At 44.7% G+C, this 22984-nt stretch overlaps 1 protein-coding gene across 5 annotated transcripts in view; it reads left to right on the forward strand.

Annotated features, from left to right (window-relative positions):
* AFAP1 (actin filament associated protein 1) overlaps nucleotides 1–22984 on the forward strand; it is a 193920-nt gene that overhangs the window by 39719 nt on the left and 131217 nt on the right. The window lies entirely within an intron of this gene.

Here is a 22984-nt window from a genome sequence, read left to right on the forward strand (position 1 = left end):
ACGGGCCTTTAGATCCCTTGTACAGATAGAAAAGTAAAGGCTGAGGCCCAGGAGCGCTGCAGGCCACCAAGGTAGAGTCCCTGTCTGCCCTTCTCAGTGCCTGGTCACTTCTCACTGCACTCCCCTCTTTACTGCTGAAGCCACCTTCCCTGACTCTGAATGTGTAACCACGAGGGAGAAAATGTACTCCAGGCTCACAGTTTGTGGAGAACAATCCCAGCAGCTGAAAATCATGTTCACAAAGTTTGTACCTAGAAAAAGTGGCCATTTCTATCATGTCTTTAAATGTCCCTGTTTCTCATACATTTTATGAACAAGACAGTAGGAGATTCGGAAACAGCAACTTTAGAACAAGGGGGAAAAAGTCAAACCTAGAGCATTCCAGTTTCTGTTTTCTTCTCAGTTTAGGGCTGAGGCACTTTAGCTTCCTGTCTAAGGGACCACTCAAATCTGATGAGAAGCCATTGTGGGCTGGTAATTATCTGTAATTTTAGGAAGACAGATGCAGCACCAACTCTGTTCTCTAATAGCAGGCTTATTAATTTTAAATTTGCGTGGCAGGAGAAGCAGATGGCGAGGTGGGATAAGCATTCAGATGCTTGGTCATTGATAGCTTTTTACTTCCATGTATCACATGGGGATTTGGGACCCGGGAAGCCCGCCGAGAACTGATGATTATCTGTCCCCTAACCAGCTGGGATCTTTTTCATCCTGAGCTCAGAAAGATTGCTCCTACTGCAGCCAGGGAAGACAGGTTGTTGACTGGTTAGAAATCAGGGCAGGTTATTTTCTCCACCCGCAGTTCGCAGTTGGAAAGCAGAGCTATCAAAAAGTGTCTTCTCTACTGTATTTCAAATCCGGGTGTTTAAAAAATTATGTAAGTAAATTAAGCATTTCTTTAATGGTAGTTGTGTGTGTTCTTGATGCGAATGAGAGGTGCATTCCCTTGTAAAATCCCTGGGACTTTATAGGAGGATGTGAGCCTTAGAACAGAAGTTGGTTTTCTAGATGATCATGTAGACGTGATGCTGAACACCAGACAAAGATGTTGATTGAAGCGATTTAAAAAAATTTTGTCTGAGTTCAGATTTTACATCAATATTTAGAAAATCAGCAGAAGAACTTGGAAGAATGTTCTCAGGCATCCAGTTCAGCCCCCTGCCCACATTGTCATAAAATCTGAGTGTGCGTACAGGGAGGTGCATTCCTTTCCCTTCTCATCACAGGTCCTTCCCTGGCTCTGCACCTGCCCTCTTCCCTACCTTCCCTACCTTTTCCCTCCTGTGCGGTTCTCTCACAAAGTGAATGGCCTCAGCTACAGCTTCTCTGCAGCTGCATCAGACTGTGGCGACAGGAGTGGTGGCTGCTGCAGGGCCTGCTGTCCCCACAGAGACCAGTCTTGCCGCTGCAGCCTGGGGATCATTTTGAACCGAAAGTATGTAATTCTACAGAACGAGAGCCAACATGCTGGGGATGGGGCGTCTTTATCACGGTGCTCTGCATATTTTAATCTTGGGTGGAAAGGATGGAAAAGTATGTGATACCTGTGGTTTGGTGTCAGCAGGATGTTGTGAACTTGACGTGGACTGAGGATGTTAAGGTACAACAGGCACCCCTGGCTTCATTAAATGAGACTTCCCCATCTCCCTGCCAGGCACACACAGGCGTATGGCCACATCTTATGTGTTATCCTTACCTAGAGTGCGCCTTGGCGTCATGCTTAAAGCTACATGATGATATTCTTCCTCATAGAGTAGGTCCCAAACCGCATTCAACACAGAAATGTGCTCTTGGTATTATACACAGAAAGTGCTTTCATATACCAGGTGGGAGAGCAGTCCTAAAATCTGGGCTGGAATCGCAGAAGGAAGGCATTGGAAAGCAACAGATTCCCTAATCCAAAGCTGGTTTTTGATGAACCTAGAAAAAGGACCAAGAGAAGTGAATTTGCCTAAGGCCCTGACAGTGTCTCACCGTAGCATTTGTTTTTTTTTTTTTTTTTTTTTTTGAGACGGAGTCTCGCTCTGTCGCCCAGGCTGGAGTGCAGTGGCCGGATCTCAGCTCACTGCAAGCTCCGCCTCCCGGGTTTACGCCATTCTCCTGCCTCAGCTTCCCGAGTAGCTGGGACTACAGGCGCCCGCCACCTCGCCCGGCTAGTTTTTTGTATTTTTTAGTAGAGATGGGGTTTCACCGTGTTAGCCAGGATGGTCTCGATCTCCTGACCTCGTGATCCGCCCGCCTCGGCCTCCCAAAGTGCTGGGATTACAGGCTTGAGCCACCGCGCCCGGCCTGCATTTGAACCTAGCAGTTTCTTGACCTATTTCTTTAAATGATTAGTCATGCTTCCTCTGATTCCTATATAAACGTATTCCTCATTCATTCTTTTGTTTCAGTGAATTATCACAGTGCTACCATGTAACAGTATTTGAGTCAAAATGTGGCAGTGTTTATCCCTTGCCAAGGTTTTCAGTTGCACAGTTTTTCAAAGTTGTGCTAACAGTTTCTTGTTGGTTGCAAGGTGTCCTTTCAGAAGCCAATTGTGTGGTGTATTTATGTTGATTGTTGGAGGTAGTTTGGTGAGAACCTACTTCGAGTGGCTGGCGTGGGCCTGGGGGACAGTGACAGCTGCCTGCTTCATGGGCAGAGATGAAGTAATTGCTTCCTGGGAAGTACCATCCTCCTGGCCACACTCTCCAGCCCATTTCGTTTGTGTTGGTTTCCTCGCATCTGCACGTTTCTGGCTTCATGTGAGTCTCATTTATTTTAGCATATGACTTCAGGCTGTGGGGAAGAATGGCCATTTTAGCACAGAGATGCACACAAAGGAACAACTGGCTAAATGTGAGCGAAGACATTCTTAGGGGGGTTTCATTTCTTTGATTCTGTAACAGGCAGTCTGGGAAGCATTCTGGACACATGGCCTGCGCTGTCACAGTTCCTCCTTCCAGGATCGCAGATGTTTGGAGATTGTAGTGATAACCGTTATCATTGAGAATGTCATTCTCGCAGGCTCTAATAAGTCAGGATTTATTCAGCGTTAATTTGTTTTTTTTTTTTTTTTGAGACGGAGTCTCGCTCTGTTGCCCAGGCTGGAGTGCAGTGGCCGGATCTCAGCTCACTGCAAGCTCCGCCTCCCGGGTTCACGCCATTCTCCTGCCTCAGCCTCCTGAGTAGCTGGGACTACAGGCGCCCGCCACCACGCCCGGCTAGTTTTTTGTATATTTTAGTAGAGACGGGGTTTCACCATGTTAGCCAGGATGGTCTCGATCTCCTGACCTTGTGATCCGCCCGTCTCGGCCTCCCAAAGTGCTGGGATTACAGGCTTGAGCCACCGCGCCCGGCCTCAGTGTTAATTTCTTAAAGACAACTGTATTTCTAGCCAAATCCACGTGAGACGTTTCTCCTGGCAGTGTTGCTAGGGGTATTCCCGTGGCTTAGTCTTAGGGAAGCACACGCCTTTGAATACTGCTGAAGCTGTGAGGACCCAAAGCGCACCGGAGTGCTTTTGCCATATAGGGTGTTAGTCACTGATACACGTCTCAGTCAAACCTGTTGGATCCTTGACCCGTTCCTTTTTTACTTTTTTAATTTTAATTTTTTATTTTTGTTTTTTAAGAGCACAACCTCTCAGGTGGCCACCGTGAATCTCTGGTGTCTTCAGTTGGTTGAAGCCTATTTGCTGTCTCTGGTTCAAACATATTGGAAGCCTGATGATGCTTCTCTCGGTTGTTCTGCTGTGTGACCTCCGCACCCGCAGGTTTCAAGACTGTCAGAGCTGGGAGCCACCTTCACAACTACCAGGGTTTCCAGAACCTCCTTTATCTAGCCCTGGGGATGGAAGAGATGTCATCAGGGGCAGAGGCTTATTAGGTTTACATGCCATTGATAACGAATGTGGTTTTCTTTTATATAAGGGGAGCTTCTTATAATGTGCTTTAGTAGGTAAAGAAGCTTTTGAGGTTTGCTTTCTCTGGAAAGACAATTTGTGATCCTGCCCTTGCTTTCAACAAAAATATAATTTGCATACCAGTGCATGTTGTATTACTGAGCACTGGCTGACAAACGGTTCTTAACTCGTCATTCACTCAGCCACTGTTTCTTGAATGGCATATGTGTGCCAGCTATAGTAGGAACTTGCTAGGTTCTAAGACTAACCCTTATGAAACAAGGGTCCTGGGGGAAGCAAATGCATATAACTAGAAAAGTTCGTGAGGATATCAGTGGGGGTGCCTATAGGTGCAAAACTTAGTTCATTCATTGTCCCATCTAGGAGGTTTTGTGTCTTAGCAGCGTGTTCCATAGCAACACATCCCTCTATCAAAATATTCATCATATTATTTTGAAATTCTCTGCTTAGGTATGTATTTTTCCACTAAGTTTAGAACTGGTTAAGGACAGGCTATGGAGTATGTATTATGTATATATACACACACATATATTTATATATATACTTTTGTATATGTACAATACCATTGTACATATACAATATATATTTATATATACACACACATATATATTTCTCCCTCTCTATACACACACCACACACATATATATACACACACATATATATGAAATACACACACACACACTCTCTTCTACTGCCAAGCACAGAAAGACAAAACTAGGCGAGGGTTCTTTTAGTGTTCATGAAAAAATAGATGTGCTTAGTTGAGAGCATCCTTAAGTTGCCAGGGGAAAGACAGGATGGATTCACAAAGGGAGATAGTGTTTTTTGTTTTTTCTTTTCTTTGTGTAACTCTTGAATTCCAAATAATCCAGACTTATGGAAAAGTTGCAAAAATAGTACAGAGAATTCCCGTATGCTCTTCCCTCAGATTCCCCAAACATTTCACCCCATTTGTACTTTCTCTTTCTCTCTCTCTCTGTGGATATAATTTTTTTTTTTTTCCTGAAATGTTTGAGAGTGGAAGGTAGAATGTAGGGCAGGGTGAAAGGTGGAAAGAGAGAGGTGGGTTGGGAGGCCTTTTTTTTTTTTTTTTCCCTTCTGAGATGGAGTTTCACTCTTGTCACCCAGGCTGGAGTGCAATGGCATGATCTCGGCTCACTGCAACCTCTGCCTTCTTTTTTTTTTTTTTTTTTTTTTTGAGACGGAGTCTTGCTCTGTTGCCTGAGCTGGAGTGCAGTGGCCAGATCTCAGCTCACTGCAAGCTCCGCCTCCCGGGTTTACGCCATTCTCCTGCCCCAGCCTCCCGAGTAGCTGGGACTACAGGCGCCCGCCACCTCGCCCGGCTAGTTTTTTTGTATTTTTAGTAGAGATGGGGTTTCACCGTGTTAGCCAAGATGGTCTCGATCTCCTGACCTCGTGATTCGCCCGTCTCGGCCTCCCAAAGTGCTGGGATTACAGGCTTGAGCCACCGTGCCCGGCCTACAACCTCTGCCTTCTAAGTTCAAGTGATTCTCCTGCTCCAGTCTCCCGAATAGCTGGGATTACAGGTGCCCACCACGATGCTTAGCTAATTTTTTGTATTTTTAATAGAGGGGTTTCACCATGTTGGCCAGGCTGGTCTTGAACTCCTGACCTCTGATGATCCACCCACCTTGGCCTACCAAAGTGCTGGGATTACAGACATGAGCCACTGTGTCTGGCTATTGGGACACTTTTGCAGTAACCCAGAGTGCTATGATGAGGGCTAGACCTGGTTGGAAATGATGAGGAAGGTGAGAAGTGGTTAGGTCTGGCATGTATTTTGAAAGGAGAGTTTAAATGGGTTGGATGACAATAGAGAGAAAAGTTTTAAGGATAATGTGAAGGATTTTGGCCTGAGTAACTGGAAGACTAGAGATGCTGTTATTGGGATGGGGAAGATTATGGGAAGAGTGGGTTATAGCAGCGGGAATCCAAAGTGCGTTTTGGGCATGCTAGATTTGAGGTCCAAAAAGAGATGTCAAGAAGTGTTGGCCGGGTACGGTGGCTCATGCCTGTAATTCCAGCACTTTGGGAGGCCAAGGCCGGCAGATCACCTGAGGTCAAGAGTTTGAGACCAGCTTGGCCAACATGGTGAAACCCATCTATTAAAAATACAAAAATACAAAAATTAGACGTGGCAGCACATGCCTGTGGTCCCAGCTACTCTGGAGGGTGAGATAGGAGAATTGCTTGAACCTGGGAGGCTGAGGTGCGGTGAGCTGAGATCATGCCACTGCACTCCAGCCTGGGTGACAGAGTGAGACTCCATCTCAAAAAAATACCACAAAAACAAACAAACAAAAAACAAGTGTTGGGGAGAAAAAGCAGAATGCAAGAGACTCCAAAGATGAGCGGTTCCCAAGATAGGACTCCAGATTCTATCATCAAGGAGAAGCAGCATCTGAATGCACGCAGGGCTAGCAAGAGGCTGTAGCTGTAGTTGTGTGTTCAGCTCCATTTATGTGGAATTGAGCCTGCAGTTCTTACATGTTTTCCTACCGTTTGTTGGTAAACAGCAGATCCTCAGTTTGCATAACTGAATTTACCCTGGTATCCTGTTTTTCAAAATTCATCATCAGCAGCTTCCTTGGAGGTATGTTTTCATTATTTTTCGTGACCTCTTTGACCCTCTATAAGATGAGATTGAGCTCAGCCTCCCCAAAGAAGGCAGTTGGAAATGGTTTAGAGTTGAGGGTAGAGGGCCGAACTGAAGATAAACATCATGGGATTAGAGGAAATCACCTTGGGAGTGGATAGAATTAGGAGAGGAAAAGAGTCTCTAGACCAGACTCCTTCAGAGGTTGGGAAAAGAAGGGGAGCCAGCAGAGACCAGCGGCGTAGGTGACAAAACTACAGTAACTGTTTCCAGAAGAATGGGCAGTAGATACACCGTGTCACACCGTGTCACATGCTGCGAGGCGTCATGTGCTGCCGGGCGGCTGGGGGCCTGGGCGAGGAATGAGGACTGAGCCTTGGGTGTGGGGGGAGTGAGGACTGACCCTTGGGTATGGGGGGAGTGAGGACTGAGCCCTGGGTGCGGGGGGAGTGAGGACTGAGCCCTGGGTGTGGGGGGAGTGAGGACTGAACCTTGGGTGTTGGGGGGAGTGAGGACTGAGCCCTGGGTGTTAGGGGGAGTGAGGACTGAGCCTTGGGTGTGGGGGGAGTGAGGACTGAGCCCTGGTGTTAGGGGGAGTGAGGACTGAGCCTTGGGTGTGAGGGGAGTGAGGACTGACCCTTGGGTGTGGGGGGAGTGAGGACTGACCCTTGGGTGTGGGGGGAGTGAGGACTGACCCTTGGGTGTGGGGGGAGTGAGGACTGAACCTTGGGTGTTGGGGGGAGTGAGGACTGAGCCCTGGGTGTGGGGGGAGTGAGGACTGAGCCCTGGTTGTGGGGGGAGTGAGGACTGAGCCTTGGGTGTGGGTGGAATGAGAACTGAGCCTTGATAGCTGGACTTGGCAACAGGGATGTCATCAAGTGACTTGAGAAGAGCTGTTTTACAGACCATGGGGAGGGGGAGGGAGTGGGCAGAGGTGGGAGGAAGGAAGTCCAGAGTGATCAGACCCCTCATTGGAGGTGCTTGCTTTATTTTAGGAGGTTCGTCGTGGTGGCGTTCAGTATTATTTAGTTTATCTTGTAACTTCTAAGTCCTCATTCTGGGGAGCACATTGACATTCCTTAGCTGGGCCAAAGGTGTATGTAAAAAGCCTCTTTTAATGGTGGGTTACACTGTGTTTTAGGCATGACAAAGAAAATTTTCTCCATAGAAATTGGACCCTTTGGATTAGTTCTATGAAAAGTACTCCCTGGGCCAGGCATGGTGGCTCACGCCTGTAATCCCAGCAATTTGGGAGGCTGAGGCGGGCAGATCACCTGAAGTTGGGAGTTTGAGACCAGCCTGACCAATGTGGAGAAACCCTGTCTCTACTAAAAATACAAAAATTAGCTGGGTATGGTGGCGCACGCCTGTAATACTCGGGAGGCTGAGGCAGGAGAATCACTTGAACCTGGGAGGCGCAGAGGTTGCGGTGAGCCAAGATAGCGCCCGTGCACTCCAGCCTGGGCAACAAGAGTGAAACACCCATCTTAAAAACAAAAAACAAAAAACAAAAAACAAAACTTTCTGGAGAACACACGCTTTCATGTAGAAGTGGTAAAGTGAGAATGTAGTGTTTTTGCTTTTTTGAAGCAAAGATCATTGAGTTGCTAATTCCTAAAATTGCTGATATTTTTGGGTGGCAGCTGTTGTTCACTGAGAAGACCTCGGTCTGTCATTCATTAGGTTTGTGTCCTTGAGTCCTGAGAGTTAGTTTTCTCACCTGTAAAATAGTATCTACTCTGGGGACATTATTATTTAAAAAAACTCGGGTGACTTGTTTGGAAAGTTGATTGGCATTGCATGGAACAGGTAAGGGAGACTAGATTCGGTTTCTTTGGGGTGGGGAATAGCTGCAGGTTTTGTGCGTTATGCTGGGGAGTAGGCAGAGTTACAGATTGTCCTTGGTTAATCCTCATAACCACTCTTTAAGGAGGAGATTATCCTTTAAAACCTTGTTTTAAAAATATTTTAACAGATAATAATTATACTGATAATGACTGTAGTAGTCAAAATTTATTGGAGACTTCTTACAAGCTAAGGACTGTGCTAAATTTAAATTCTTCACATAATGACATTTAAAAAACCGACCGACAAGCCTCTGATCATCTTCGTTTTTAGAGAGAGGTAAGGTAGCACAGCACTGTACTCAAGGCCATGCCTGGCAAGTGGTGGAGCAGAGTTCCAACCCCAACCCTTCACCACTGCAGTCTGTGTTCGTTCACTGTGTCCAGACAGTTCTGTCATCACACCCTCCTGGAGTCTGGATCTCATCCATTCCCCGTGGCAGCCCCAGCCCTGCGAAGCTGGTGTGTGAGACCAACCATGCTCTTAATTCGCTTCCATTAGCACGCTGACATATGTTACCCAGAGCCTGGTGCCACCTGCCCCTCCGCCTGTACCCACATGCATAGTGGTGGAGCCATCTGCCCGGGGAGCCAGGGGCAGAGAGACAGCTGGCCTTTCAGCATCCCCCCTCCCTGGAGATCAGCCCACGGCCCTTCCTTCCCCTCGTGGTTGGAGCTTCAATCCTAGGCCTCCTGTCAGGAGCCCTCGAGGCTTTTGTTCTTTGGCAGCAGAGCCTAGGGCCCCACCTTTCCAGAGATGATGGCAGCCAGGTAACGCAAGAGCCTCTCTTCAGACCTCTTCATTGGTGGGTCATATGATGCGAAGGGTGGACGAAGAGAAGGGTGGTGAAGCGGGTGTATAGAAGGAGCCGACACAGTTGTGGTGGTTGGAGGGGCAGACACAGATGGACCAGGCCGCCTCTGTCTCCCTGATTCTGCATTCTGAAAGGAGCGTGGTCACCCTTCACAAAGCGGGCTGGCCTCTCATGGCAAAGGGAGTCCCTGGGTTGCCACTGTCACCAGGCTTGCCTTGACATGTACATCTCTTCTGCCTCAGAATTTACGCTCCTCTGTTTAAATGCTTCTTCTGTGTTAGCATTCTATCCTTTGTCTTCAGGTTTTCCTTTTTCGAGTTTTGTCCCCTAAAGACCCAGAACAGAGGTAAGCAAGCTTTTTCTCTAACAGAGCAGAGAGGACATACTGTAGGCTTTAGGCTCTTGCTGTGACACTCATCCCTGCTGTTGGAGCCAACACAGCCATAGGTGATATGTAAATGAATGGATGTGGCTGTGTTCCAATAAAACACTGACAGAAATAGGCTTTGGGCCAGGTGTGGGCTGCAGTCTCCCCTGCTGTGGATGGTTGAGGATCTGGGTGAACCTGTGCACCTTTTTAACCCCCACTGTTCCCAAGTCATTTCAGATCTGCTTGAACTTGACAGTGTGAACGTCAGCCAGAGGCCAAGCGCAGCGTTTGGGGCCGTTGTTCTTACTGCACTGTCTCCCTTCTTGAGGGCTTTGCTGGTGATTTGAACTCAGCCTCTGTTGAAGCCTCCCGTGCTCGCTGAGGCTGTGGGTGGGAGGCGAGGGAGGCAGCAGCATTTGCATTATTTCCTGAAGGAACATTCTTGCTGGTCGCCTTCTGCACTGGAAACACTCTGCCCCTGATGCACCAAAGTCAGTGTGGCTTAGGGCCTGGCTTCTCAAAGTGCGACCCGTGGCCAGCAGTGTTGACACCACCTGGGAGCATGTTAGAACACAGATGATCAGGCTCGTCCCAGATCGAGTGAGTCGGAATCTGCCTTTCACAAGACCCCTGGTGGTGAGCTGTGTCCCTGGGAAAGGTTGAGAAGTACTGGTTTAGGTTTAGGGTGTTCCAAGCTGGAGGACAGAAAGTACTTTTTAAAAATCCTTTAATCCTTAGCTTTTTTACGTTAAAAGTATAATGTAACTTTAGAGCGTGAAGGCAGTTTTATGTCTTTTTAGACATCTTACAAGAGTCATGATTCAACATGATTTTCCTGATGGAAAGGGGATGTTGCCAGTCACCGATTTGGAATAGCGTAAAAAGCCGTAGACCAGTTAGAAGAGACCAGGCAAAACGGGGTGGTTTCTGCCACCCCTGGCAGTGGGACTGGGAAAATCCCTCGATCTCCTTGTGTCTTCTTCATTTGCTCATGTAGAATATTAGATATCCTGAGAGGTAAGAGTTGAAGTTCTTATGGTTGAAATGCTTCAGTTTATCTTTTTTCTTTTTTTTTTTTTTTGAGACGGAGTCTCACTCTGTTGCCCAGGCTGGAGTGTAGTGGTTGGATCTCAGTTCACTGCAAGCTCCGCCTCCCGGGTTTACGCCATTCTCCTGCCTCAGCCTCCCAAGTAGCTGGGACTACAGGCGCCCACCACCTCGCTCGGCTAGTTTTTTGTATTTTTTAGTAGAGACGGGGTTTCACCGGGTTAGCCAGGATGGTCTCGATCTCCTGACCTCGTGATCCGCCCATCTTGGCCTCCCAAAGTGCTGGGATTACAGGCTTGAGCCACCGTGCCCGGCCTGCTCCAGTTTATCTTTTTCAGGCTGTGTGTTTTGATGTTCTCTTGATGGTCTTTTTCTTCATCTGCCCTCTGCCATCTCAAGGAGGGTATTTTTATCCACCTTTTTCCTACAGGGTCCCCCACCCTGCTGCCCCCCACCACATCTCACTTTTGACTCATGGGCTGCAATTTCATCCCAGCTGGCTGGGGTCAGGGTGCAGTCTCAAATGAGCTCTGGAATAGTTTGGGGTGTTACCGATGATGGTGGTTTGTTCCGTGGGAAAGGCTGAGTCTTGGGGGTTCGTGTTCTCGGCACCCTGGAAGCTGCTGTCTCCACTCTAACCACCAGATCCTGTATTATAGTTCCGATGCCTTAATCAGGTTCAGTTTTTTATTTAAATCATGGCTGAGAGATGCATATAATTAAGTTCAAGTGCAAAAAGATGGAGGTGAATAGGGAATATCTGTTCTCTCAGTTGCTGGACATGTGGCATCTCACAGCTGGCAGCATGCACATCCAATGATTCCCACCTTCCCCAGTGTCTCCTTGGGGAATGCAGAGGTCTGTGAACTGCTCTCAGTCTGGAACCTCCCAGGGCTCCTCTGCAGAGCCTGCTGTCCCTGTGGTCAAGAGCCCATCTGTCACTCTGGACATCTGCAGAGCCTTAGGTGTTCTGACGGGGCAGCTGGCGGCTGGCCGGGTCGTCTTTCATTCCATGTCGAGAGGCCTGTGTAGTTCTTAAGTGATGCTTTTCTACTTAGAGATGGTGCTGGAGCCTCTTTTGTCCCCTGCTTCTTAAATTTGCCCATCCGTGCAGTGATTCAGGAGAAGTTTGCTCCTGACCTTCCTAGCCTGTGGTCTCTTCACCTCTAAACTTTGTTTACTTCACCCATAAAGTAGCGTAGTCAGCTTTTTTTTCTTTTTTTTTTGAGTCGGAGTTTTGTTCTTGTTGGCCAGGCTGGAGTGCAATGGCACCGTCTCGGCTCACTGCCCGGGCTGGAGTGCAATGGCACGGTCTCGGCTCACTGCAACCTCTGCCTCCTGGGTTCAAGCGATTCTTCTGCCTCAGCCTCCCGAGTAGCTGGGATTACAGGTGCCTGTCTCCACACCTGGGTAATTTATTTTGTATTTTTAGTAGAAATGGGGTTTCACCATGTTGGCCAGACTGGTCTTGTGAAATCCTAACCTCAGGTGATCCTCCCATCTTGGCATCCCAAAGTGCTGGGATTATAGGTGTAAGCCACCATGCCCGGCCTTTTTTTTTTTTTTTTTTAAATGAGACCATATTATAAGTTCAACCTTCCTTTTCTTTCCCCTTTGTTTGTTTTTATTCCTTCCCTTGGATTAGAAGACTTATTCATGAACATCAAGATGTAACACAGCTTTATGGTAATGAAGAGAACACAATTCATTGCAGCCTGTGATTAGGAATCCTGCTGTCTTCCTTCTGAAAAACAGAATTAGCTCTTAATATGCTCAGCCAGTCTGATGCTGTTATTACCTAAGTTTAATACTGTTGTGTAGCAACATCTCTTAAAATTCTATTTACCTAGATCTAGTATTATCAGTTAGAATATATAGCGTTTCCTGTTGAATTTTACTTGACCTTGACCAGTTAGGTTTTCTCTCTGATCCTTGGTTCTCTACCTTTGATGTGCTGCTTCAGCCCACAGAATCCCAGTCCGTGAAGACAGAGAGCATTCCCCACCCCGAATTCACTCACAGCCGCTGCTGTCAGTCCTCCCCTGGGACACAGACCCGGGCAACAGCTCCTCTGCTTCCTGGCCCTGCAGATTCCTTTGCTGGCTCTAGAATTTCACCAAAACGGGGTCACATAGCATGCCTTTTGGGTTGTGTTAGCTTCTTTTGGGTTGTGTTAGCATGGCTTTTTTTGAGATTAATCTGGTTATGTGTGTGGGTGGTTTGTTTGTTTTTGGTAGTTTACTTTTCTTGCTGAAAAATATTCCATTGTGTGAACATATTGCAATCTGTTTATCCACATGCTTATTAATGGCTGCCTAGGCTGTGCTCAGTTTTGGGCTGTTATGAAGAAAGCTGCCATTATTTTTGTGTGGACACATGCAGTGATGTCTCTTGGGTAAATAGCCAGGAGTGGTATTGCTGGATCCCATGGTACGTGTACATTTAACTGTATAAAAAAACTGCCAAACTGTGCCCTCCCACTGGGAAAGCAGGAGGATTCTAGTTGCTCTTCAGTTTTGCTAAGGCTTGATATGATGAGTCATTTGGCTTTTAATCATTCTGGTGGATGTATCAGGGCATCTTATTGTGATTTTAATTTGCATTCACCTGATGACTCATGATATTAGCATATTTTTATGTGCTTTTTGGCCATTCTTTCTTTTTTGTGTGAAATGTCTAATTACTTTGCCCGTTTTTTATTAGGTTGCTTGTCTTCATATGTTTTTGGTATTCAGTATATTGTTACAAGTGCTATGTCATGAAATGTGTATTGCAGATATTTTCTTCTGATTTTCTTAACGATTTCTTTTAAAAAGTTCAATTTGTTAACTTTTTTCTTATATATTAGTACTTCTGCTGTAAGAAATCTCAGCCTACTTCCAGAGTCATAAATATTTTTGCCTATGTTTTCGTTGAGACGTCTTATAGTTTTATCTTTTATGTTTAGGTCCGGTCTATTTAAGGTAATTCTTGTATTTGGTACGACATAAGGAGTAGAGTTTAATTTTCCCCATAATCCAGTTGTTCAGCATCATTTGTTCCAAGGACTGTTTTTTTATTTTATTTTATTTTTAAAATTTTCCCCCATGGCATTATCCTGGCATCTTTGTCAAAAGTCAGTTGACCATTTATGTGTGGGTGAATTTCTGGACTTTGTTCTGTTTCACCAATCTATTCTAACACCAATACCACACTGTATTGATAATTGTAGCTTTATTGTAAGCCTTGAAGCTAGGTAATAGAAGTGTTCCAACTTTGTTCTTTTTTCTCCACGTCGTTTGGCCATTTTGTGTTCTAGTTATTTGTTCTTTTCATTTTTGTCTACTTTAGAATTGGCTTTTTTTTTTTTTTTTTAAACAAAAGGTGCTTCTGGGATCTTGATTGAGATTGTGTTGCATCTATAGATGGATTTGAGGGAGAATTATTATTTTAGTAGTAAGGATTTTTCCAAATATAGTATCTCTTTTTTTTTTTTCTGAGACGGAGTCTCGCTCTGTCGCCCAGGCTGGAGTGCAGTGGTGCGATCTCCGCTCACTGCAAGCTCTGCTGCCTCCCGGGTTCGTGCCATTCTCCTGCCTCAGCCCCCCTAGAAGCTGGGACTATAGGCGCCCGCCACCATGCCCGGCTAATTTTTTGTATGTTTTTTTTTTTTTGAGGCAGAGTCTCGCTCTGTCGCCCAGGTTGGAGTGCAGTGGCCGGATCTCAGCTCACTGCAAGCTCTGCCTCCCGGATTTACGCCATTCTCCTGCCTCAGCCTCCTGAGTAGCTGGGATTACAGGCGCCCGCCACCTCGCCCGGCTAGTTTTTTGTATTTTTTTAGTAGAGACGGGGTTTCACCATGTTCGCCAGGATGGTCTCGATCTCCTGACCTCGTGATCCGCCCTTCTCGGCCTCCCAAAGTGCTGGGATTACAGGCTTGAGCCACTGCGCCCGGCCTGTATGTTTTTTTAGTAGAGATGGGGTTTCACCGTGTTCGCCAGGATGGTCTCGATCTCCTGACCTCGTGATCCACCCGCCTCGGCCTCCCAAAGTGCTGGGATCACGGGCGTGAGGCACCGCCCTGGCCCCGAATATAGTATCTTTCTTTTTATTTGTGGTCCTCCCACCAGACATAGACTGGTGTTTTCTTAACAACATCGCACAGTTGTCAATTTATAGATCTTTTACATACTTTGTTAAATTTATCCTAATGTATTTCACATATTTTAATACCATTGGAAGTGGTACTAGGTTGTTTTTTCCCTTTTCTTTCATTTTTCAATTGTTCTTTTTTAAAAAAAGAAACGCTTCATTAAGGTACAATTGATGTACAATAAACCTCACATATTTAAAGAATACAGTTTGATGAGTTGTAATTGTAAGGTGAGATAAATAATGTGAAAAACTTTAGTTTTTATACATATGCCTTATTATTTATTTATTTATTTTTGAGATGGAGTTTCACTCTGTCGCCCAGGCTGGAGTACAGTGGCACGATCTTGGCTCACTGCAAACTCCACCTCCCGGGTTCAAGCATTTCTGCTTCAGCCTCCTTTCCCAAGTAGCTGGGACTACAGGCACGTGCCACCGTGCCTGGCTAATTTTTTGTAATTTTAGTAGAGATGGGGGTTTCACCATGTTAGCCAGGATGGTCTCGATCTCCTGACCTCATGATCCGCCCCTCTCGGCCTCCCGAAGTGCTGGGATTTTACAGACAGTTGCCTTTTATTATATTTACTAGAAGACATTCCCCCTATATTCCTCATTTTCATATCTGTTAATATGGTGAATTATAGTTAATGATTTTCCAGTGTTAAACCAACCTTGAATTCCAAGGGTAAACTCCACTTGGTCTTAATGTGTTATCCCTTTTGGATATTATTTAATTTAATTTGCTAAAAATTTTGTTAATGGCAGGCACAGTGGCTCATGCCTGTAATCCCAGCACGTTGGGTGTTGGGAGGCTGAGGCGGGCGGATCACCTGAGGTCAGGAGTTCGAGACCAGTCTGGCCAACATGGCGAAACCCCGTCTCTACTAAAAAATACAAACATTAGACGAATGTGGTGGTGGGCACCTGTAATCCCAGCTACTTGGGAGGCTGAGTCTGGAGAATCTCTTGAACTTGGGAGGTGGAGGTTGCAGTGAGCCGAGATCATGCCACTACACTCTAGCCTGAGCAACAGAGTGAGACTCTTGTCTTTAAAAAAAAAAGAAAAAAAATTCTGTTAACGATGTTTCTGTGTTCATGAGGTGTGTTGGTCTGTTTTGGTTCCTTGTAATGTCTTTTTTCTGAGTTATTTGCTGGCCCTTCGCTTTAATTTTCTGCAAGAGTTTGTAGAAAATTGGTATTACCGCTCCTGAAATACTTGCTAGAATTCACTAGTGAAGCTGTCTGGGGCTGGAATTTTCTTTAATATAGAGCTATTTAGATAGTCTGTTTCTTCTTTTCTGTTTCTGAAAGTTTGCATCTTTTAAGGAATTTGCCCATTTCATCTATGTTGTTGAATTTGTGGGCATAAAGCTCTGCATAATATTTCCTTATGGTCATATTAATGTCTGTACCTGTGTACCCATGTCCTCTCTCTCGTTACTGATCCTTGTAAGAGGAGGAGTTCAGGATTTATTGGTGAGTAGCCTCCGAGCCACACATTCAGAGCAGGTATAAACGTCTTTATAACAAAAGGAGGGAGGAGAGTTGCTGGGGAAGGAATAGCAGGTAAGAGACTTTGTGTTTTGGTGCATTAGGTGAATCATAATGTCAGTCCTTTCTGTATATTAAATCATTTGTTTTTCTAAAGTGTCACAATTTCATTTTTGAAAATCCAAGTTTCTGTGCCAAAACAAAGCATTCCTGAAATTAATAATTGTTCTTTACGGGGCTGGGCGTGGTGGCTCATGCCTGTAATCCCAGCACTTTGGGAGGCCGAGGTGGGCAGATCACTTGAGGCCAGGACTGAGAGACCAGCCTAGCCAACATGGTGACCCTGTCACTACCAAAATACGAAACTTAGCCGGGCATGGTGGCACGTGCCTGTAATCCCAGCTACTCAGGGGACTGAGGCAGGAGTATCACTTGAACCTGTGAGACAGAGGTTACAGTGAACCGAGATTGTGCCACTGCACTCCAGCCTGGGTAATGGAGCGAGACTCCATCTCAAAAAAAAAAAAAAAAAAATTGCTCTTTATGAAATAAAAACAAATAGTATGACAATTTAAAAAACTATAATAGCATAATAGTACTGAGCCAGAAAAAAGACAGATCCCTCCTTTGTGTCTAAGAAAATACTGAAACCATGTGTTGCCCCGTAAGAGTATATGCATACGTGAATATTCTGAGTAAGTTTGCAGTGCTGGCAGCACTGATCCTTAAAATAGTAATATAAAAATGATTTAAAGCCTCATAAATGCTCATTCCAAATGGTTACATCATTATCCTATTTTTGGTTCAATTGGTTTTACATTTGAATACTTTTTAACATTATTTTGGTGGCTTTGTTCCAACTTTGATTTATTTAAGCTTAATTGATTTGTAAGAGCGGAAAATCAAAGATTTTGAAAATTTGACATAAAATTGTTGGTTAGATGCGTTTTCCTGTAATACCCATCATCATTTCTGCCTGTTTTTATTTATTTGCATACTGTTTGTCTCTAACTTGGGATCACGTTTGCTTTGCTTATTATTGGATACCCCACACTTAGATACCCACATATTTTGCAGTGACTTCATTGTTCTTGTTTTTAGTGAATGTTCGAAATAGCTGACAATAAATAGAATGTAAATTTGCATTTCCTCTTTCCATTCTCCTGTTCCTATCATTCTTTGCCCTCTCTTGACTGGTGTGCCCCTTCCTACTCCAGTCTCCCACTCCACCAGTTGGCATCTTTAAAGCTGCCTCTGGAAGGATCTTTTCAAAAGTAGAGCTCCATCAATGCCATTTTTTTCTAGAAACGTTTTGTGATTCTTCCTTTCCTGGAAGAAGGGTTCTGTGAGTCCAGGTGTGTGTCTGCCGCTCTAGGTTGTGAGTCCTTGGATGTCCGAGATAGCATCTCACTTGTCTTTAAATTCTGAGTTCAGTGTCGTGAACATAGTGTTTAATAGCTTGTTACTGAACTAAATTGACCTTCTCTAAGTGGAATGGAAACACCGTGCTTTCCATATCGCATTTAAAGCTTTTGTTAGCAACCAGCTTGGTTTATGTCAATAACCGTCTCCCAGCCTAGGCATCAGGATATCTGGCTTCCGTAACCCATTATCAGGTTCTGTATATTATTATGATAAGCAAAAACATACCCATATCTAGGTCCTGATTTTTGCCTTCTACGGAACAATAGAAGGATATTTTCCATCAGGGCTTGTATGTCCATCCGTTAATTAATCTGACTGTTAAGGGTCATGCTAATTTCCCAAAGTAATGTGTTCTGTGGAGTTCACACCAGCTCGTTTGAAGACTCCTTGCTGGCTCCTTATAATTCAGAAGGGAGTGTTCTCAGGACCCGGAATACACACACATGCACATATCCCTTTTATAAACACAGACTTTCCTTCGGGATGTTGAGAAATCTTTTAAAGATCCAACTTTCAGAGTCTGCTGAAACTGCACAGTGATTGTCATAGGTTCTGTTCAGACAGTGGAGAGCTATAAATAGATTTGATTTGCTTTCCCTTTTTAGATGCAAATTAAACTACTGTAAATTGAGTGTCCCCAAAGTCAGAGGTTTTTATTTACAGCAGTCCTTGGATCTTCATTGCAGCCTTGGTAGGCACATAACTGTTATTATCCCCACATTATACATTAAGGAACTTGGAATCAAAGAAGTTTAATGACTTGTATTTAGAGTCATCCAGTCGTTCAAATAATGGTCATCAAAAAGAATTTTAGGTGCAGTCCAGCAGAGGGAAGCTTTCCAACCAGACAGTGCCTAAGGCTGTGCTGCTTTTTCTGGGATTTCTTAGATCTACCTTCAAGTAGCCCATTTGGATGATCTGTGGAGGCCTGTGGAAATAATTGGAAGAGTCTGCATGTTGAATCTGAGCTGTAACCCTATAAGGGAAAATATGCAAGGACCATGCTCGAGCACAGCTCCTTTGCTTCAGTGCCACACAAGTGCTGATTCCCTTAGGATCACCGAGTATTCTCACCCAGAGAGGGCCCCGAACAGGTGGTGATCAGCTTGCTCAAGAAAAGGAACTCGTCAGAATTAGTCTTTCACCACTAATTTTTGTATGTTCTGAGACCGTCGCATAAGATGTAGTTACTAAGTATGGGAGGACAATCCATGGCATCTTTCTCTGCAGTTTTCTCTTGAAAGCAGATCTCAGGAATGTTGTCTGTTACGGAGAACTGGAAACATGAAAGTGAATTAATTCACCAAACATATACTGAGTGTCGTGTTCTTGTTTCCACATCAGGCATCGTGCTTGACATTCTGGTCAGAGAGAGAAGTCACACAGTGGTCGCTGCCTTCCAGCTGTCTACTGGCTAGTGGAGGAGATAGACAAATTGGCCCATGGTTACAGCATAGCGGAAGAAATGCGGTGATGGTCGGCCTGAGGTGGGGGTGACGCAGCTGAGTCTTAAAGAGTAGCACCTCCATGAGACAGCCAGGTGAAGGAAGGTGTGGTAGTGATGTGTGTGAGGGACAAGGCAGGGACACACAGGGGTAAGCAGACCAGGCAGAGAGCAGTGGCACGTGCAGAGGCCTGGGGCAGAAGCAGGCGTGATGTTTGTGGGAAACTGAGGGATTGAGAAGGGCAGAAGTGTGACACATGAGCGGAGTGGAAAGAGACAATCTAGAAAATAAGCAGAGTCTAGGTTAATGAAGATTTTGATACAGGATCTGGAGAAGTCACTGAAAAGAATGTAGCAAACCAGGGTGATTTTTCTGAAAAGCAGGTTGGTCATGGTTTGGGAACTGTTTCTTAATTGGAGCCTGAAATCTAGAGAGCGATGAGACGAGCTTTTGTGAAACAGTTCTTCAGCGTCCTGCCTTTGTCAAAGAAAGGCCTAACCATTGACCCAGCCTCTCCTCTGGAAGGAGTCAGCGTAAAGCACAGAGGTGTGGTGGGCCAAGAAGTTTGGGGAATGCACCGTGTGTATGAGTTCGGTGCTAGGCAGGGTAATCCATGCTTGTCATTCTCCAGGAGCTCATACTTTATGTAGGCGCATTGATCTGTCTTTTCTTTTTACATCTGATTTTGAGTCAGAATTAGAAAATCTTTTTCCACACCCAGGTTATAAAAGGATTCATCTGTTTCTTCCAGAACTTGAGTTGTTTCATTTTTTTCTGTTTCGATTCTCAAATATCTTTAGAGTTGTTCTGGTGTATGGTGTATGTAAGGTAAGTACTGAGTTTCATCTTTTCTTTTCCCCAAATAGTTACCAGTTGTCCCAACCCCGGTTATTAAGACGACCATTTTTCTTATATTTCTGTGTGTATTTGGGTCTATTACTGGACTTTTTATTCTGTTCTATGGGATCTGACCAGGAATGTAAATATGTTAGTATCAAATTGTTTTAATGATGAGACTTTATATTATTTTTAAATAGTTGTCAGTGCTGGCTATTCTCTCTTCATTGTTCTTAGACATCTCTGCATTCTTATTTTTTCCATATGAAATTTAGAATCAATTTGTTTAGTTCCAGAAACAAAACAAAACAAAATTTGTTGGCATATGGGTTAGGCCTATCTTGCATTCCTATAAACAAATAGCTGAACTTGGGTAATTTCTAAAGAAAAGAGGTTTAATTGGCTCATAGTTATGCAGTCTTTACAAGTATTGTGCCAACATTTGCTCAACTTTTGGGAAGGCCTCAGGAAGCTTCCAATCGTGGTGGAAGGTGAAGGCGGAGCAGGCGTCTCACATGACAGAGCCAGAGCTAGAGAGGGAGTGGGGGAGGTGCCCCACACTTAAACAACCAGATCTCCTGAGTGGAACCCACTCACTATTGCAGGGACAGCACCAAGCCATGAGGGATCCGCCCCCATGACCCAGCACCTCCCACCAGGCCCCACCCCCAACACGGGGGGTTACATCTCAACATGAGATTTGGAGGGGACATCCCAACGATTTCAGTATATTATTGCTTTTGTCCTAAATATATTTGTTAACTTGGGGAGCATTGACATCTTTTTGATGTTAAATTTTTCCTGTCCAAAGGCAAGGGGACATCTTCGCATTTCACATTTACTTCTTCATCTTTCAATCAAGTTTTCAGTTTTCCCTGTGTAAGTTTTGCACATTTCTTGCTAAATTATTTAAAGTAGTTTAGTTTTTTATTGTTTTATAAATGGGCGCTAGTCTTCCATGATGTCTTCTAGCTATTTATTGTTTGATATAAAATAAGCATGCAGAAAGCTATAGTTTTCATATCTCCTGCTTTGCCAACTTTACTTTCACATCAGCTGCCAATAGAAATAATTTTTTTTTTAAGTTTCTAATTGTTTTCTCTTTTCTTACTGTTTGACTAACACTTCTCCTACAGTGTTAAAAGTAGTGGAGGAAATGGGTCTCTTTGACTTGTTTCTGACCCTACTGGGAATTCTTGACGTGTTTCCTCATTAAATAAGATGCTGTTTTTATTGTGTTTGTGTGTTTTAATCTTAGTACATGTATTTTATCAAGTTAAGTGCCTATCGATTCCAAGTGTATTGACTTAAACATAACAGGAATGATTATTAAATTTTGTTGAAGGCTTTTTCATGACCTGTGGAACAATTGCATTATTTTCTCATTAGATGTATTAATATGGTGAATATATCAGTAGATTTTCCTTCTGTCTCTCCTCCTCCTCCTCCTTCTTTTTTTTTTTTTTGAGATAGGGTCTCACTCTGTTGTCCAGGCTGGAGTGCAGTGATGTGATCATGGCTCACTGTACCTCAACCTCCCTGGGCTCAGGTGATCCTCCCACCTCAGCTTCCTAAGTAGCTGAGACTATAGGTGTAGGCCATCACATCTGGCTAATTTTTGTATTTTTTGTACAGATGGAGTTTTACCATGTTGTCCAGGCTGGTCTCAAACTCCCTGGCTCAAGCAATCTGCCTGACTAGGCCTCCCAGAGTGCTGGGATTACAGGTGTGAGTCACTGCGCCTGGCCTGTTAGTAGATTTTCTAGTATTGAATCACCTTTGCATTTCTTTTTGAGATGGAGTCTCACTGTGTCACCAGGCTGGAATGCAGTGGCTCTATCTCGGCTCATTGCAGCCTCCGCCTCCCAAGTTCAAGCGATTCTCCTGCCTCAGACTCCTGAGTAGTTGGGATTACAAGCACGCGCCACCATGCCCAGCTAATTTTTGTATTTTTAGTAGAGATGGGGTTTTGCCATGTTGGCCAGGATGGTCTTGATCTCCTGACCTCGTGATCCGCCTGCCTCGGCCTTCGAAAGTGCTGAGATGACAGGTGTGAGCCACCACGCCTGGCCTGCATTTCTAGAGTGAATCTCATTTGCTAAGGGCATGGTATTAATGTGTTGGGTTCTGTCTGCTAGTATTTTATTTGGGATATTTGCACTGATATAAGAAAAGTGGTCTTTGTTTTTCTTTTTTGTGCTATCTCTATTCGGTTTAGATATCACATTTATATTTGCTTCAAAAAAAAGAAAGAATGTGGTTATTTTCTATGTATTTTATCCTCTGGAACAATTTATGCAGTAGCCTTGGTGTTTAAGGTTTGGTAGAATCTCCCTGTAAAACTACCTGGGTCTGGTGTTTTTTTTTGTTGTTTTTTTGTGAGGGTAATTCTGGTAAATTATTTTTTTCTTACGAAATTTCTTATGAAATTAATTACCTATTTAACCTAGTTTCAAGCGTATCTGCATAGAGCTGCACAGAAGAATCTGTCATGACTTTTCTTGTGGAGGGTGTGGGACTTACTTTAGGACTTCATAGTTCCATAGTTTTAGAGGACAGGAGGGAGGTATGAGGTCATGTTTATTGACTGCATTCGTGGATCCCGTTTTTTTTTTTTTTTTTTTTTTTTTGAGACGGAGTCTCGCTCTGTCGCCCAGGCTGGAGTGCAGTGGCCGGATCTCAGCTCACTGCAAGATCCGCCTCCCGGATTTACGCCATTCTCCTGCCTCAGCCTCCCGAGTAGCTGGGACTACATGCACCCGCCACCTCGCCCGGCTAGTTTTTTTTTTTTTTTTTGTATTTTTTTAGTAGAGACGGGGTTTCACAGTGTTAGCCAGGATAGTCTCGATCTCCTGACCTCGTGATCCGCCCATCTCGGCCTCCCAAAGTGCTGGGATTACAGGCTTGAGCCACCGCGCCTGGCCGATCCCATGTCTTAAAGTGAAGTTCTAACAAGATGAACATGTGCTAATAATGATGGTCGTAGTTACCACTGATGAAATGCTTGGCTATGCATGCATGTTAGCTCATTTAGTCCTCATGATGATACTGAGAT

This window comes from Trachypithecus francoisi, unplaced genomic scaffold (assembly GCF_009764315.1).
Source record: "Trachypithecus francoisi isolate TF-2019V2 unplaced genomic scaffold, Tfra_2.0 Lachesis_group1, whole genome shotgun sequence".
NCBI lineage: Eukaryota > Metazoa > Chordata > Mammalia > Primates > Cercopithecidae > Trachypithecus > Trachypithecus francoisi.